Source organism: Copadichromis virginalis, linkage group LG5, assembly GCF_057382275.1.
Source record: "Copadichromis virginalis isolate Kocher_CV1m ecotype Utaka linkage group LG5, C_Virginalis_male_GT1.1, whole genome shotgun sequence".
NCBI lineage: Eukaryota > Metazoa > Chordata > Actinopteri > Cichliformes > Cichlidae > Copadichromis > Copadichromis virginalis.
In genome coordinates, this window is record NC_140622.1 from 17,669,471 (window position 1) to 17,684,376 (window position 14,906).

General features: G+C 44.9%; 24 non-coding genes across 24 annotated transcripts; all 24 read left to right on the forward strand.

Annotated features, from left to right (window-relative positions):
* The first annotated feature begins 592 nt into the window (after positions 1-592).
* Positions 593-665, forward strand: trnak-uuu (transfer RNA lysine (anticodon UUU)). Its single transcript has one exon. It is a non-coding gene; the product is annotated as a tRNA-Lys (tRNA).
* A 520-nt stretch (positions 666-1,185) lies between these two features.
* On the forward strand, positions 1,186-1,258 carry trnaf-gaa (transfer RNA phenylalanine (anticodon GAA)). The gene has a single exon. It is a non-coding gene; the product is annotated as a tRNA-Phe (tRNA).
* Positions 1,259-1,685: 427 nt separating this feature from the next.
* trnak-uuu (transfer RNA lysine (anticodon UUU)) lies at positions 1,686-1,758 on the forward strand. Its single transcript has one exon. It is a non-coding gene; the product is annotated as a tRNA-Lys (tRNA).
* A 515-nt stretch (positions 1,759-2,273) lies between these two features.
* trnaf-gaa (transfer RNA phenylalanine (anticodon GAA)) lies at positions 2,274-2,346 on the forward strand. The gene has a single exon. It is a non-coding gene; the product is annotated as a tRNA-Phe (tRNA).
* Positions 2,347-2,773: 427 nt separating this feature from the next.
* Positions 2,774-2,846, forward strand: trnak-uuu (transfer RNA lysine (anticodon UUU)). The gene has a single exon. It is a non-coding gene; the product is annotated as a tRNA-Lys (tRNA).
* A 520-nt stretch (positions 2,847-3,366) lies between these two features.
* Positions 3,367-3,439, forward strand: trnaf-gaa (transfer RNA phenylalanine (anticodon GAA)). The gene has a single exon. It is a non-coding gene; the product is annotated as a tRNA-Phe (tRNA).
* Positions 3,440-3,866: 427 nt separating this feature from the next.
* On the forward strand, positions 3,867-3,939 carry trnak-uuu (transfer RNA lysine (anticodon UUU)). The gene has a single exon. It is a non-coding gene; the product is annotated as a tRNA-Lys (tRNA).
* Positions 3,940-4,459: 520 nt separating this feature from the next.
* Positions 4,460-4,532, forward strand: trnaf-gaa (transfer RNA phenylalanine (anticodon GAA)). The gene has a single exon. It is a non-coding gene; the product is annotated as a tRNA-Phe (tRNA).
* A 427-nt stretch (positions 4,533-4,959) lies between these two features.
* Positions 4,960-5,032, forward strand: trnak-uuu (transfer RNA lysine (anticodon UUU)). Its single transcript has one exon. It is a non-coding gene; the product is annotated as a tRNA-Lys (tRNA).
* A 515-nt stretch (positions 5,033-5,547) lies between these two features.
* On the forward strand, positions 5,548-5,620 carry trnaf-gaa (transfer RNA phenylalanine (anticodon GAA)). The gene has a single exon. It is a non-coding gene; the product is annotated as a tRNA-Phe (tRNA).
* Positions 5,621-6,623: 1,003 nt separating this feature from the next.
* On the forward strand, positions 6,624-6,696 carry trnaf-gaa (transfer RNA phenylalanine (anticodon GAA)). Its single transcript has one exon. It is a non-coding gene; the product is annotated as a tRNA-Phe (tRNA).
* Positions 6,697-7,123: 427 nt separating this feature from the next.
* On the forward strand, positions 7,124-7,196 carry trnak-uuu (transfer RNA lysine (anticodon UUU)). Its single transcript has one exon. It is a non-coding gene; the product is annotated as a tRNA-Lys (tRNA).
* A 515-nt stretch (positions 7,197-7,711) lies between these two features.
* Positions 7,712-7,784, forward strand: trnaf-gaa (transfer RNA phenylalanine (anticodon GAA)). Its single transcript has one exon. It is a non-coding gene; the product is annotated as a tRNA-Phe (tRNA).
* A 1,008-nt stretch (positions 7,785-8,792) lies between these two features.
* On the forward strand, positions 8,793-8,865 carry trnaf-gaa (transfer RNA phenylalanine (anticodon GAA)). The gene has a single exon. It is a non-coding gene; the product is annotated as a tRNA-Phe (tRNA).
* A 427-nt stretch (positions 8,866-9,292) lies between these two features.
* Positions 9,293-9,365, forward strand: trnak-uuu (transfer RNA lysine (anticodon UUU)). The gene has a single exon. It is a non-coding gene; the product is annotated as a tRNA-Lys (tRNA).
* Positions 9,366-9,880: 515 nt separating this feature from the next.
* trnaf-gaa (transfer RNA phenylalanine (anticodon GAA)) lies at positions 9,881-9,953 on the forward strand. The gene has a single exon. It is a non-coding gene; the product is annotated as a tRNA-Phe (tRNA).
* Positions 9,954-10,956: 1,003 nt separating this feature from the next.
* Positions 10,957-11,029, forward strand: trnaf-gaa (transfer RNA phenylalanine (anticodon GAA)). Its single transcript has one exon. It is a non-coding gene; the product is annotated as a tRNA-Phe (tRNA).
* A 427-nt stretch (positions 11,030-11,456) lies between these two features.
* trnak-uuu (transfer RNA lysine (anticodon UUU)) lies at positions 11,457-11,529 on the forward strand. Its single transcript has one exon. It is a non-coding gene; the product is annotated as a tRNA-Lys (tRNA).
* A 515-nt stretch (positions 11,530-12,044) lies between these two features.
* trnaf-gaa (transfer RNA phenylalanine (anticodon GAA)) lies at positions 12,045-12,117 on the forward strand. Its single transcript has one exon. It is a non-coding gene; the product is annotated as a tRNA-Phe (tRNA).
* Positions 12,118-12,544: 427 nt separating this feature from the next.
* Positions 12,545-12,617, forward strand: trnak-uuu (transfer RNA lysine (anticodon UUU)). The gene has a single exon. It is a non-coding gene; the product is annotated as a tRNA-Lys (tRNA).
* Positions 12,618-13,132: 515 nt separating this feature from the next.
* trnaf-gaa (transfer RNA phenylalanine (anticodon GAA)) lies at positions 13,133-13,205 on the forward strand. The gene has a single exon. It is a non-coding gene; the product is annotated as a tRNA-Phe (tRNA).
* Positions 13,206-13,630: 425 nt separating this feature from the next.
* Positions 13,631-13,703, forward strand: trnak-uuu (transfer RNA lysine (anticodon UUU)). The gene has a single exon. It is a non-coding gene; the product is annotated as a tRNA-Lys (tRNA).
* A 515-nt stretch (positions 13,704-14,218) lies between these two features.
* trnaf-gaa (transfer RNA phenylalanine (anticodon GAA)) lies at positions 14,219-14,291 on the forward strand. The gene has a single exon. It is a non-coding gene; the product is annotated as a tRNA-Phe (tRNA).
* Positions 14,292-14,718: 427 nt separating this feature from the next.
* On the forward strand, positions 14,719-14,791 carry trnak-uuu (transfer RNA lysine (anticodon UUU)). Its single transcript has one exon. It is a non-coding gene; the product is annotated as a tRNA-Lys (tRNA).
* Positions 14,792-14,906: the final 115 nt, after the last annotated feature.

Consider the following 14,906-nt stretch of genomic DNA (forward strand, 5'->3'; position numbering starts at 1 on the left):
ACAAACCACCTGGCCTTTAACGAGCCTTTTCCAGGAGATAAAGAAAAAAGGGAGGATGGGAGTAAGGAAGTGGTCTCATCTCTGTGGTGTTTTCGACCTTGGGGTACCAGCTTGTGAGTCCTACACATTAATTCTTGGGTCACAGAGAAAGAGAAAAACAACTAGTAGTTGGGCCTTATTGAGTAACAGTTTTCCTGTATAAAACAATATCCTGTAAATGCTACTATGGTACTAAAATACCTAACAGCCATCAAATGAGAAAACAAACACAGATGGTGCAGCCTGCAAACGTCCATCAAGTGGAGGTGGAATTTGAAGAAGGTCCTCCTTCAGAAGCTCCCAGGCCTCACCCATTATACCATTGACTTACCTAGGGCTTTGTAGGTTGGGTGATCACACGTCATAATACAGCCTAGCGATGTTTCCCCTAGAATCAAATCCTTCCCTTGGCTCTTGTCTGAAATGACCATTTAATAATATCTAACTGCAAATCCTCACCAGTACCTACAGTAAAATGAGAGGATAAGAGATCACGTTTTTACAGAAAAGAAAGACAATATGTGTCCCAGAGGACAAACACGTGACTCTTGTTACCTGGGTAGCTCAGATGGAAGAGCATCAGACTTTTAATCTGAGGGTCCAGGGTTCAAGTCCCTGTCCAGGTGTCTCCTTTGGATCCTTGCCCTTCCATGGCTTTACCTAACAAGCTCAGTTGTTCTTGATAGTTCTGTGACCTCATTGTCATCTTTAGCAAAGTCCATAGACTGCAGGTGGGATGACGATATGGGATTTGTGGATATCAGGGACAGAGGCCTCTTTCAGATAATCCCACCGTACAAACTCTGTAAAGAATCTTTTCCTGCCCCTCGGTCCAACTCACCGCCAGTTGGTTCTCAGCTCAGCTCCTTTGCGAAACCCGGTGTCTAAGACATGCCAATCTCACCAAATCCGCCCTGGGTTTCTCGACACGTTACACTTTCACTTTTTTTCTGTCTTACTTTAAGAGAGCAACTTTGCTCTTTAAGAGAGCAAAGTTCATCACAGTTCACTGTTAAATCCAAAGCTTAAAAGTTAACTTCACATTGATCCAGTGTCTCAGAATGGCAGCTGTAGTGCAGTTTGGCCAGCTGTAGACCTGACTGTTCATTAGAATGCAATTTTTGAGCACTTTCCATTGCAAAACGTGTTGAAATAGCTCAGCTGGGAGAGCGTTAGACTGAAGATCTAAAGGACCCTAGTTCGATCCTAGGTTTTGGCAAAGCTATTTTGGTCACCATCTAGGGCTTGGTAGGTTTGTTGGTAGGACTTCATTATACGGCCTACAACTACGTGGATCATTGCCATCAAATGAGAAAACAAACACAGATGGTGCAGCTTGCAAACGTCCATCAAGTGGAGGTGGAATTTGAAGAAGGTCCTCCTTCAGAAGCTCCCAGGCCTCACCCATTATACCATTGACTTACCTAGGGCTTTGTAGGTTGGGTGATCACACGTCATAATACAGCCTAGCGATGTTTCCCCTAGAATCAAATCCTTCCCTTGGCTCTTGTCTGAAATGACCATTTAATAATATCTAACTGCAAATCCTCACCAGTACCTACAGTAAAATGAGAGGATAAGAGATCACGTTTTTACAGAAAAGAAAGACAATATGTGTCCCAGAGGACAAACACCTGACTCTTGTTACCTGGGTAGCTCAGATGGAAGAGCATCAGACTTTTAATCTGAGGGTCCAGGGTTCAAGTCCCTGTCCAGGTGTCTCCTTTGGATCCTTGCCCTTCCATGGCTTTACCTAACAAGCTCAGTTGTTCTTGATAGTTCTGTGACCTCATTGTCATCTTTAGCAAAGTCCATAGACTGCAGGTGGGATGACGATATGGGATTTGTGGATATCAGGGACAGAGGCCTCTTTCAGATAATCCCACCGTACAAGCTCTGTAAAGAATCTTTTCCTGCCCCTCGGTCCAACTCACCGCCAGTTGGTTCTCAGCTCAGCTCCTTTGCGAAACCCGGTGTCTAAGACATGCCAATCTCACCAAATCCGCCCTGGGTTTCTCGACACGTTACACTTTCACTTTTTTTCTGTCTTACTTTGGGTGGGACAACATTTAAGAGAGCAAAGTTCATCACAGTTCACTGTTAAATCCAAAGCTTAAAAGTTCACTTCACATTGATCCAGTGTCTCAGAATGGCAGCTGTAGTGCAGTTTGGCCAGCTGTAGACCTGACTGGTCATTAGAATGCAATTTTTGAGCACTTTCCATTGCAAAATGTGCCGAAATAGCTCAGCTGGGAGAGCGTTAGACTGAAGATCTAAAGGACCCTAGTTTGATTCTGGGTTTCGGCAAAGCTATTTTGGTCACCATCTAGGGCTTGGTAGGTTTGTTGGTAGGACTTCATTATACGGCCTACAACTACGTGGATCATTGCCATCAAATGAGAAAACAAACACAGATGGTGCAGCTTGCAAACGTCCATCAAGTGGAGGTGGAATTTGAAGAAGGTCCTCCTTCAGAAGCTCCCAGGCCTCACCCATTATACCATTGACTTACCTAGGGCTTTGTAGGTTGGGTGATCACACGTCATAATACAGCCTAGCGATGTTTCCCCTAGAATCAAATCCTTCCCTTGGCTCTTGTCTGAAATGACCATTTAATAATATCTAACTGCAAATCCTCACCAGTACCTACAGTAAAATGAGAGGATAAGAGATCACGTTTTTACAGAAAAGAAAGACAATATGTGTCCCAGAGGACAAACACGTGACTCTTGTTGCCTGGGTAGCTCAGATGGAAGAGCATCAGACTTTTAATCTGAGGGTCCAGGGTTCAAGTCCCTGTCCAGGTGTCTCCTTTGGATCCTTGCCCTTCCATGGCTTTACCTAACAAGCTCAGTTGTTCTTGATAGTTCTGTGACCTCATTGTCATCTTTAGCAAAGTCCATAGACTGCAGGTGGGATGACGATATGGGATTTGTGGATATCAGGGACAGAGGCCTCTTTCAGATAATCCCACCGTACAAGCTCTGTAAAGAATCTTTTCCTGCCCCTCGGTCCAACTCACCGCCAGTTGGTTCTCAGCTCAGCTCCTTTGCGAAACCCGGTGTCTAAGACATGCCAATCTCACCAAATCCGCCCTGGGTTTCTCGACACGTTACACTTTCACTTTTTTTCTGTCTTACTTTAAGAGAGCAACTTTGCTCTTTAAGAGAGCAAAGTTCATCACAGTTCACTGTTAAATCCAAAGCTTAAAAGTTCACTTCACATTGATCCAGTGTCTCAGAATGGCAGCTGTAGTGCAGTTTGGCCAGCTGTAGACCTGACTGGTCATTAGAATGCAATTTTTGAGCACTTTCCATTGCAAAATGTGCCGAAATAGCTCAGCTGGGAGAGCGTTAGACTGAAGATCTAAAGGACCCTAGTTCGATCCTGGGTTTCGGCAAAGCTATTTTGGTCACCATCTAGGGCTTGGTAGGTTTGTTGGTAGGACTTCATTATACGGCCTACAACTACGTGGATCATTGCCATCAAATGAGAAAACAAACACAGATGGTGCAGCTTGCAAACGTCCATCAAGTGGAGGTGGAATTTGAAGAAGGTCCTCCTTCAGAAGCTCCCAGGCCTCACCCATTATACCATTGACTTACCTAGGGCTTTGTAGGTTGGGTGATCACACGTCATAATACAGCCTAGCGATGTTTCCCCTAGAATCAAATCCTTCCCTTGGCTCTTGTCTGAAATGACCATTTAATAATATCTAACTGCAAATCCTCACCAGTACCTACAGTAAAATGAGAGGATAAGAGATCACGTTTTTACAGAAAAGAAAGACAATATGTGTCCCAGAGGACAAACGTGTGACTCTTGTTACCTGGGTAGCTCAGATGGAAGAGCATCAGACTTTTAATCTGAGGGTCCAGGGTTCAAGTCCCTGTCCAGGTGTCTCCTTTGGATCCTTGCCCTTCCATGGCTTTACCTAACAAGCTCAGTTGTTCTTGATAGTTCTGTGACCTCATTGTCATCTTTAGCAAAGTCCATAGACTGCAGGTGGGATGACGATATGGGATTTGTGGATATCAGGCACACAGGCCTCTTTCAGATAATCCCACCGTACAAGCTCTGTAAAGAATCTTTTCCTGCCCCTCGGTCCAACTCACCGCCAGTTGGTTCTCAGCTCAGCTCCTTTGCGAAACCCGGTGTCTAAGACATGCCAATCTCACCAAATCCGCCCTGGGTTTCTCGACACGTTACACTTTCACTTTTTTTCTGTCTTACTTTAAGAGAGCAACTTTGATCTTTAAGAGAGCAAAGTTTATCACAGTTCACTGTTAAATCCAAAGCTTAAAAGTTCACTTCACATTGATCCAGTGTCTCAGAATGGCAGCTGTAGTGCAGTTTGGCCAGCTGTAGACCTGACTGGTCATTAGAATGCAATTTTTGAGCACTTTCCATTGCAAAATGTGCCGAAATAGCTCAGCTGGGAGAGCGTTAGACTGAAGATCTAAAGGACCCTAGTTCGATCCTGGGTTTCGGCAAAGCTATTTTGGTCACCATCTAGGGCTTGGTAGGTTTGTTGGTAGGACTTCATTATACGGCCTACAACTACGTGGATCATTGCCATCAAATGAGAAAACAAACACAGATGGTGCAGCTTGCAAACGTCCATCAAGTGGAGGTGGAATTTGAAGAAGGTCCTCCTTCAGAAGCTCCCAGGCCTCACCCATTATACCATTGACTTACCTAGGGCTTTGTAGGTTGGGTGATCACACGTCATAATACAGCCTAGCGATGTTTCCCCTAGAATCAAATCCTTCCCTTGGCTCTTGTCTGAAATGACCATTTAATAATATCTAACTGCAAATCCTCACCAGTACCTACAGTAAAATGAGAGGATAAGAGATCACGTTTTTACAGAAAAGAAAGACAATATGTGTCCCAGAGGACAAACACGTGACTCTTGTTACCTGGGTAGCTCAGATGGAAGAGCATCAGACTTTTAATCTGAGGGTCCAGGGTTCAAGTCCCTGTCCAGGTGTCTCCTTTGGATCCTTGCCCTTCCATGGCTTTACCTAACAAGCTCAGTTGTTCTTGATAGTTCTGTGACCTCATTGTCATCTTTAGCAAAGTCCATAGACTGCAGGTGGGATGACGATATGGGATTTGTGGATATCAGGGACACAGGCCTATTTCAGATAATCCCACCGTACAAACTCTGTAAAGAATCTTTTCCTGCCCCTCGGTCCAACTCACCGCCAGTTGGTTCTCAGCTCAGCTCCTTTGCGAAACCCGGTGTCTAAGACATGCCAATCTCACCAAATCCGCCCTGGGTTTCTCGACACGTTACACTTTCACTTTTTTTCTGTCTTACTTTGGGTGGGACAACATTTAAGAGAGCAAAGTTCATCACAGTTCACTGTTAAATCCAAAGCTTAAAAGTTCACTTCACATTGATCCAGTGTCTCAGAATGGCAGCTGTAGTGCAGTTTGGCCAGCTGTAGACCTGACTGGTGATTAGAATGCAATTTTTGAGCACTTTCCATTGCAAAACGTGCCGAAATAGCTCAGCTGGGAGAGCGTTAGACTGAAGATCTAAAGGACCCTAGTTCGATCCTGGGTTTCGGCAAAGCTATTTTGGTCACCATCTAGGGCTTGGTAGGTTTGTTGGTAGGACTTCATTATACGGCCTACAACTACGTGGATCATTGCCATCAAATGAGAAAACAAACACAGATGATGCAGCTTGCAAACGTCCATCAAGTGGAGGTGGAATTTGAAGAAGGTCCTCCTTCAGAAGCTCCCAGGCCTCACCCATTATACCATTGACTTACCTAGGGCTTTGTAGGTTGGGTGATCACACGTCATAATACAGCCTAGCGATGTTTCCCCTAGAATCAAATCCTTCCCTTGGCTCTTGTCTGAAATGACCATTTAATAATATCTAACTGCAAATCCTCACCAGTACCTACAGTAAAATGAGAGGATAAGAGATCACGTTTTTACAGAAAAGAAAGACAATATGTGTCCCAGAGGACAAACACCTGACTGTTGTTACCTGGGTAGCTCAGATGGAAGAGCATCAGACTTTTAATCTGAGGGTCCAGGGTTCAGGTGTCTCCTTTGGATCCTTACCCTTCCATGGCTTTACCTAACAAGCTCAGTTGTTCTTGATAGTTCTGTGACCTCATTGTCATCTTTAGCAAAGTCCATAGACTGCAGGTGGGATGACGATATGGGATTTGTGGATATCAGGCACACAGGCCTCTTTCAGATAATCCCACCGTACAAGCTCTGTAAAGAATCTTTTCCTGCCCCTCGGTCCAACTCACCGCCAGTTGGTTCTCAGCTCAGCTCCTTTGCGAAACCCGGTGTCTAAGACATGCCAATCTCACCAAATCCGCCCTGGGTTTCTCGACACGTTACACTTTCACTTTTTTTCTGTCTTACTTTGGGTGGGACAACATTTAAGAGAGCAAAGTTCATCACAGTTCACTGTTAAATCCAAAGCTTAAAAGTTAACTTCACATTGATCCAGTGTCTCAGAATGGCAGCTGTAGTGCAGTTTGGCCAGCTGTAGACCTGACTGGTGATTAGAATGCAATTTTTGAGCACTTTCCATTGCAAAACGTGCCGAAATAGCTCAGCTGGGAGAGCGTTAGACTGAAGATCTAAAGGACCCTAGTTCGATCCTGGGTTTCGGCAAAGCTATTTTGGTCACCATCTAGGGCTTGGTAGGTTTGTTGGTAGGACTTCATTATACGGCCTACAACTACGTGGATCATTGCCATCAAATGAGAAAACAAACACAGATGGTGCAGCTTGCAAACGTCCATCAAGTGGAGGTGGAATTTGAAGAAGGTCCTCCTTCAGAAGCTCCCAGGCCTCACCCATTATACCATTGACTTACCTAGGGCTTTGTAGGTTGGGTGATCACACGTCATAATACAGCCTAGCGATGTTTCCCCTAGAATCAAATCCTTCCCTTGGCTCTTGTCTGAAATGACCATTTAATAATATCTAACTGCAAATCCTCACCAGTACCTACAGTAAAATGAGAGGATAAGAGATCACGTTTTTACAGAAAAGAAAGACAATATGTGTCCCAGAGGACAAACACCTGACTGTTGTTACCTGGGTAGCTCAGATGGAAGAGCATCAGACTTTTAATCTGAGGGTCCAGGGTTCAAGTCCCTGTCCAGGTGTCTCCTTTGGATCCTTACCCTTCCATGGCTTTACCTAACAAGCTCAGTTGTTCTTGATAGTTCTGTGACCTCATTGTCATCTTTAGCAAAGTCCATAGACTGCAGGTGGGATGACGATATGGGATTTGTGGATATCAGGCACACAGGCCTCTTTCAGATAATCCCACCGTACAAGCTCTGTAAAGAATCTTTTCCTGCCCCTCGGTCCAACTCACCGCCAGTTGGTTCTCAGCTCAGCTCCTTTGCGAAACCCGGTGTCTAAGACATGCCAATCTCACCAAATCCGCCCTGGGTTTCTCGACACGTTACACTTTCACTTTTTTTCTGTCTTACTTTGGGTGGGACAACATTTAAGAGAGCAAAGTTCATCACAGTTCACTGTTAAATCCAAAGCTTAAAAGTTCACTTCACATTGATCCAGTGTCTCAGAATGGCAGCTGTAGTGCAGTTTGGCCAGCTGTAGACCTGACTGGTCATTAGAATGCAATTTTTGAGCACTTTCCATTGCAAAACGTGCCGAAATAGCTCAGCTGGGAGAGCGTTAGACTGAAGATCTAAAGGACCCTAGTTCGATCCTGGGTTTCGGCAAAGCTATTTTGGTCACCATCTAGGGCTTGGTAGGTTTGTTGGTAGGACTTCATTATACGGCCTACAACTACGTGGATCATTGCCATCAAATGAGAAAACAAACACAGATGGTGCAGCTTGCAAACGTCCATCAAGTGGAGGTGGAATTTGAAGAAGGTCCTCCTTCAGAAGCTCCCAGGCCTCACCCATTATACCATTGACTTACCTAGGGCTTTGTAGGTTGGGTGATCACACGTCATAATACAGCCTAGCGATGTTTCCCCTAGAATCAAATCCTTCCCTTGGCTCTTGTCTGAAATGACCATTTAATAATATCTAACTGCAAATCCTCACCAGTACCTACAGTAAAATGAGAGGATAAGAGATCACGTTTTTACAGAAAAGAAAGACAATATGTGTCCCAGAGGACAAACACCTGACTGTTGTTACCTGGGTAGCTCAGATGGAAGAGCATCAGACTTTTAATCTGAGGGTCCAGGGTTCAGGTGTCTCCTTTGGATCCTTGCCCTTCCATGGCTTTACCTAACAAGCTCAGTTGTTCTTGATAGTTCTGTGACCTCATTGTCATCTTTAGCAAAGTCCATAGACTGCAGGTGGGATGACGATATGGGATTTGTGGATATCAGGGACAGAGGCCTCTTTCAGATAATCCCACCGTACAAGCTCTGTAAAGAATCTTTTCCTGCCCCTCGGTCCAACTCACCGCCAGTTGGTTCTCAGCTCAGCTCCTTTGCGAAACCCGGTGTCTAAGACATGCCAATCTCACCAAATCCGCCCTGGGTTTCTCGACACGTTACACTTTCACTTTTTTTCTGTCTTACTTTAAGAGAGCAACTTTGATCTTTAAGAGAGCAAAGTTTATCACAGTTCACTGTTAAATCCAAAGCTTAAAAGTTCACTTCACATTGATCCAGTGTCTCAGAATGGCAGCTGTAGTGCAGTTTGGCCAGCTGTAGACCTGACTGGTCATTAGAATGCAATTTTTGAGCACTTTCCATTGCAAAATGTGCCGAAATAGCTCAGCTGGGAGAGCGTTAGACTGAAGATCTAAAGGACCCTAGTTCGATCCTGGGTTTCGGCAAAGCTATTTTGGTCACCATCTAGGGCTTGGTAGGTTTGTTGGTAGGACTTCATTATACGGCCTACAACTACGTGGATCATTGCCATCAAATGAGAAAACAAACACAGATGGTGCAGCTTGCAAACGTCCATCAAGTGGAGGTGGAATTTGAAGAAGGTCCTCCTTCAGAAGCTCCCAGGCCTCACCCATTATACCATTGACTTACCTAGGGCTTTGTAGGTTGGGTGATCACACGTCATAATACAGCCTAGCGATGTTTCCCCTAGAATCAAATCCTTCCCTTGGCTCTTGTCTGAAATGACCATTTAATAATATCTAACTGCAAATCCTCACCAGTACCTACAGTAAAATGAGAGGATAAGAGATCACGTTTTTACAGAAAAGAAAGACAATATGTGTCCCAGAGGACAAACACCTGACTCTTGTTACCTGGGTAGCTCAGATGGAAGAGCATCAGACTTTTAATCTGAGGGTCCAGGGTTCAAGTCCCTGTCCAGGTGTCTCCTTTGGATCCTTGCCCTTCCATGGCTTTACCTAACAAGCTCAGTTGTTCTTGATAGTTCTGTGACCTCATTGTCATCTTTAGCAAAGTCCATAGACTGCAGGTGGGATGACGATATGGGATTTGTGGATATCAGGGACACAGGCCTATTTCAGATAATCCCACCGTACAAACTCTGTAAAGAATCTTTTCCTGCCCCTCGGTCCAACTCACCGCCAGTTGGTTCTCAGCTCAGCTCCTTTGCGAAACCCGGTGTCTAAGACATGCCAATCTCACCAAATCCGCCCTGGGTTTCTCGACACGTTACACTTTCACTTTTTTTCTGTCTTACTTTGGGTGGGACAACATTTAAGAGAGCAAAGTTCATCACAGTTCACTGTTAAATCCAAAGCTTAAAAGTTCACTTCACATTGATCCAGTGTCTCAGAATGGCAGCTGTAGTGCAGTTTGGCCAGCTGTAGACCTGACTGGTGATTAGAATGCAATTTTTGAGCACTTTCCATTGCAAAACGTGCCGAAATAGCTCAGCTGGGAGAGCGTTAGACTGAAGATCTAAAGGACCCTAGTTCGATCCTGGGTTTCGGCAAAGCTATTTTGGTCACCATCTAGGGCTTGGTAGGTTTGTTGGTAGGACTTCATTATACGGCCTACAACTACGTGGATCATTGCCATCAAATGAGAAAACAAACACAGATGATGCAGCTTGCAAACGTCCATCAAGTGGAGGTGGAATTTGAAGAAGGTCCTCCTTCAGAAGCTCCCAGGCCTCACCCATTATACCATTGACTTACCTAGGGCTTTGTAGGTTGGGTGATCACACGTCATAATACAGCCTAGCGATGTTTCCCCTAGAATCAAATCCTTCCCTTGGCTCTTGTCTGAAATGACCATTTAATAATATCTAACTGCAAATCCTCACCAGTACCTACAGTAAAATGAGAGGATAAGAGATCACGTTTTTACAGAAAAGAAAGACAATATGTGTCCCAGAGGACAAACACCTGACTGTTGTTACCTGGGTAGCTCAGATGGAAGAGCATCAGACTTTTAATCTGAGGGTCCAGGGTTCAGGTGTCTCCTTTGGATCCTTACCCTTCCATGGCTTTACCTAACAAGCTCAGTTGTTCTTGATAGTTCTGTGACCTCATTGTCATCTTTAGCAAAGTCCATAGACTGCAGGTGGGATGACGATATGGGATTTGTGGATATCAGGCACACAGGCCTCTTTCAGATAATCCCACCGTACAAGCTCTGTAAAGAATCTTTTCCTGCCCCTCGGTCCAACTCACCGCCAGTTGGTTCTCAGCTCAGCTCCTTTGCGAAACCCGGTGTCTAAGACATGCCAATCTCACCAAATCCGCCCTGGGTTTCTCGACACGTTACACTTTCACTTTTTTTCTGTCTTACTTTGGGTGGGACAACATTTAAGAGAGCAAAGTTCATCACAGTTCACTGTTAAATCCAAAGCTTAAAAGTTAACTTCACATTGATCCAGTGTCTCAGAATGGCAGCTGTAGTGCAGTTTGGCCAGCTGTAGACCTGACTGGTGATTAGAATGCAATTTTTGAGCACTTTCCATTGCAAAACGTGCCGAAATAGCTCAGCTGGGAGAGCGTTAGACTGAAGATCTAAAGGACCCTAGTTCGATCCTGGGTTTCGGCAAAGCTATTTTGGTCACCATCTAGGGCTTGGTAGGTTTGTTGGTAGGACTTCATTATACGGCCTACAACTACGTGGATCATTGCCATCAAATGAGAAAACAAACACAGATGGTGCAGCTTGCAAACGTCCATCAAGTGGAGGTGGAATTTGAAGAAGGTCCTCCTTCAGAAGCTCCCAGGCCTCACCCATTATACCATTGACTTACCTAGGGCTTTGTAGGTTGGGTGATCACACGTCATAATACAGCCTAGCGATGTTTCCCCTAGAATCAAATCCTTCCCTTGGCTCTTGTCTGAAATGACCATTTAATAATATCTAACTGCAAATCCTCACCAGTACCTACAGTAAAATGAGAGGATAAGAGATCACGTTTTTACAGAAAAGAAAGACAATATGTGTCCCAGAGGACAAACACCTGACTGTTGTTACCTGGGTAGCTCAGATGGAAGAGCATCAGACTTTTAATCTGAGGGTCCAGGGTTCAAGTCCCTGTCCAGGTGTCTCCTTTGGATCCTTGCCCTTCCATGGCTTTACCTAACAAGCTCAGTTGTTCTTGATAGTTCTGTGACCTCATTGTCATCTTTAGCAAAGTCCATAGACTGCAGGTGGGATGACGATATGGGATTTGTGGATATCAGGGACACAGGCCTATTTCAGATAATCCCACCGTACAAGCTCTGTAAAGAATCTTTTCCTGCCCCTCGGTCCAACTCACCGCCAGTTGGTTCTCAGCTCAGCTCCTTTGCGAAACCCGGTGTCTAAGACATGCCAATCTCACCAAATCCGCCCTGGGTTTCTCGACACGTTACACTTTCACTTTTTTTCTGTCTTACTTTGGGTGGGACAACATTTAAGAGAGCAAAGTTCATCACAGTTCACTGTTAAATCCAAAGCTTAAAAGTTCACTTCACATTGATCCAGTGTCTCAGAATGGCAGCTGTAGTGCAGTTTGGCCAGCTGTAGACCTGACTGGTCATTAGAATGCAATTTTTGAGCACTTTCCATTGCAAAACGTGCCGAAATAGCTCAGCTGGGAGAGCGTTAGACTGAAGATCTAAAGGACCCTAGTTCGATCCTGGGTTTCGGCAAAGCTATTTTGGTCACCATCTAGGGCTTGGTAGGTTTGTTGGTAGGACTTCATTATACGGCCTACAACTACGTGGATCATTGCCATCAAATGAGAAAACAAACACAGATGGTGCAGCTTGCAAACGTCCATCAAGTGGAGGTGGAATTTGAAGAAGGTCCTCCTTCAGAAGCTCCCAGGCCTCACCCATTATACCATTGACTTACCTAGGGCTTTGTAGGTTGGGTGATCACACGTCATAATACAGCCTAGCGATGTTTCCCCTAGAATCAAATCCTTCCCTTGGCTCTTGTCTGAAATGACCATTTAATAATATCTAACTGCAAATCCTCACCAGTACCTACAGTAAAATGAGAGGATAAGAGATCACGTTTTTACAGAAAAGAAAGACAATATGTGTCCCAGAGGACAAACACCTGACTGTTGTTACCTGGGTAGCTCAGATGGAAGAGCATCAGACTTTTAATCTGAGGGTCCAGGGTTCAAGTCCCTGTCCAGGTGTCTCCTTTGGATCCTTGCCCTTCCATGGCTTTACCTAACAAGCTCAGTTGTTCTTGATAGTTCTGTGACCTCATTGTCATCTTTAGCAAAGTCCATAGACTGCAGGTGGGATGACGATATGGGATTTGTGGATATCAGGGACAGAGGCCTCTTTCAGATAATCCCACCGTACAAGCTCTGTAAAGAATCTTTTCCTGCCCCTCGGTCCAACTCACCGCCAGTTGGTTCTCAGCTCAGCTCCTTTGCGAAACCCGGTGTCTAAGACATGCCAATCTCACCAAATCCGCCCTGGGTTTCTCGACACGTTACACTTTCACTTTTTTTCTGTCTTACTTTGGGTGGGACAACATTTAAGAGAGCAAAGTTCATCACAGTTCACTGTTAAATCCAAAGCTTAAAAGTTCACTTCACATTGATCCAGTGTCTCAGAATGGCAGCTGTAGTGCAGTTTGGCCAGCTGTAGACCTGACTGGTCATTAGAATGCAATTTTTGAGCACTTTCCATTGCAAAACGTGCCGAAATAGCTCAGCTGGGAGAGCGTTAGACTGAAGATCTAAAGGACCCTAGTTCGATCCTGGGTTTCGGCAAAGCTATTTTGGTCACCATCTAGGGCTTGGTAGGTTTGTTGGTAGGACTTCATTATACGGCCTACAACTACGTGGATCATTGCCATCAAATGAGAAAACAAACAGATGGTGCAGCTTGCAAACGTCCATCAAGTGGAGGTGGAATTTGAAGAAGGTCCTCCTTCAGAAGCTCCCAGGCCTCACCCATTATACCATTGACTTACCTAGGGCTTTGTAGGTTGGGTGATCACACGTCATAATACAGCCTAGCGATGTTTCCCCTAGAATCAAATCCTTCCCTTGGCTCTTGTCTGAAATGACCATTTAATAATATCTAACTGCAAATCCTCACCAGTACCTACAGTAAAATGAGAGGATAAGAGATCACGTTTTTACAGAAAAGAAAGACAATATGTGTCCCAGAGGACAAACGCGTGACTCTTGTTGCCTGGGTAGCTCAGATGGAAGAGCATCAGACTTTTAATCTGAGGGTCCAGGGTTCAAGTCCCTGTCCAGGTGTCTCCTTTGGATTCTTGCCCTTCCATGGCTTTACCTAACAAGCTCAGTTGTTCTTGATAGTTCTGTGACCTCATTGTCATCTTTAGCAAAGTCCATAGACTGCAGGTGGGATGACGATATGGGATTTGTGGATATCAGGGACAGAGGCCTCTTTCAGATAATCCCACCGTACAAGCTCTGTAAAGAATCGTTTCCTGCCCCTCGGTCCAACTCACCGCCAGTTGGTTCTCAGCTCAGCTCCTTTGCGAAACCCGGTGTCTAAGACATGCCAATCTCACCAAATCCGCCCTGGGTTTCTCGACACGTTACACTTTCACTTTTTTTCTGTCTTACTTTGGGTGGGACAACATTTAAGAGAGCAAAGTTCATCACAGTTCACTGTTAAATCCAAAGCTTAAAAGTTCACTTCACATTGATCCAGTGTCTCAGAATGGCAGCTGTAGTGCAGTTTGGCCAGCTGTAGACCTGACTGGTCATTAGAATGTAATTTTTGAGCACTTTCCATTGCAAAACGTGCCGAAATAGCTCAGCTGGCAGAGCGTTAGACTGAAGATCTAAAGGACCCTAGTTCGATCCTGGGTTTCGGCAAAGCTATTTTGGTCACCATCTAGGGCTTGGTAGGTTTGTTGGTAGGACTTCATTATACGGCCTACAACTACGTGGATCATTGCCATCAAATGAGAAAACAAACACAGATGGTGCAGCTTGCAAACGTCCATCAAGTGGAGGTGGAATTTGAAGAAGGTCCTCCTTCAGAAGCTCCCAGGCCTCACCCATTATACCATTGACTTACCTAGGGCTTTGTAGGTTGGGTGATCACACGTCATAATACAGCCTAGCGATGTTTCCCCTAGAATCAAATCCTTCCCTTGGCTCTTGTCTGAAATGACCATTTAATAATATCTAACTGCAAATCCTCACCAGTACCTACAGTAAAATGAGAGGATAAGAGATCACGTTTTTACAGAAAAGAAAGACAATATGTGTCCCAGAGGACAAACACCTGACTGTTGTTACCTGGGTAGCTCAGATGGAAGAGCATCAGACTTTTAATCTGAGGGTCCAGGGTTCAAGTCCCTGTCCAGGTGTCTCCTTTGGATCCTTGCCCTTCCATGGCTTTACCTAACAAGCTCAGTTGTTCTTGATAGTTCTGTGACCTCATTGTCATCTTTAGCAAAGTCCATAGACTGCAGGTGGGATGAC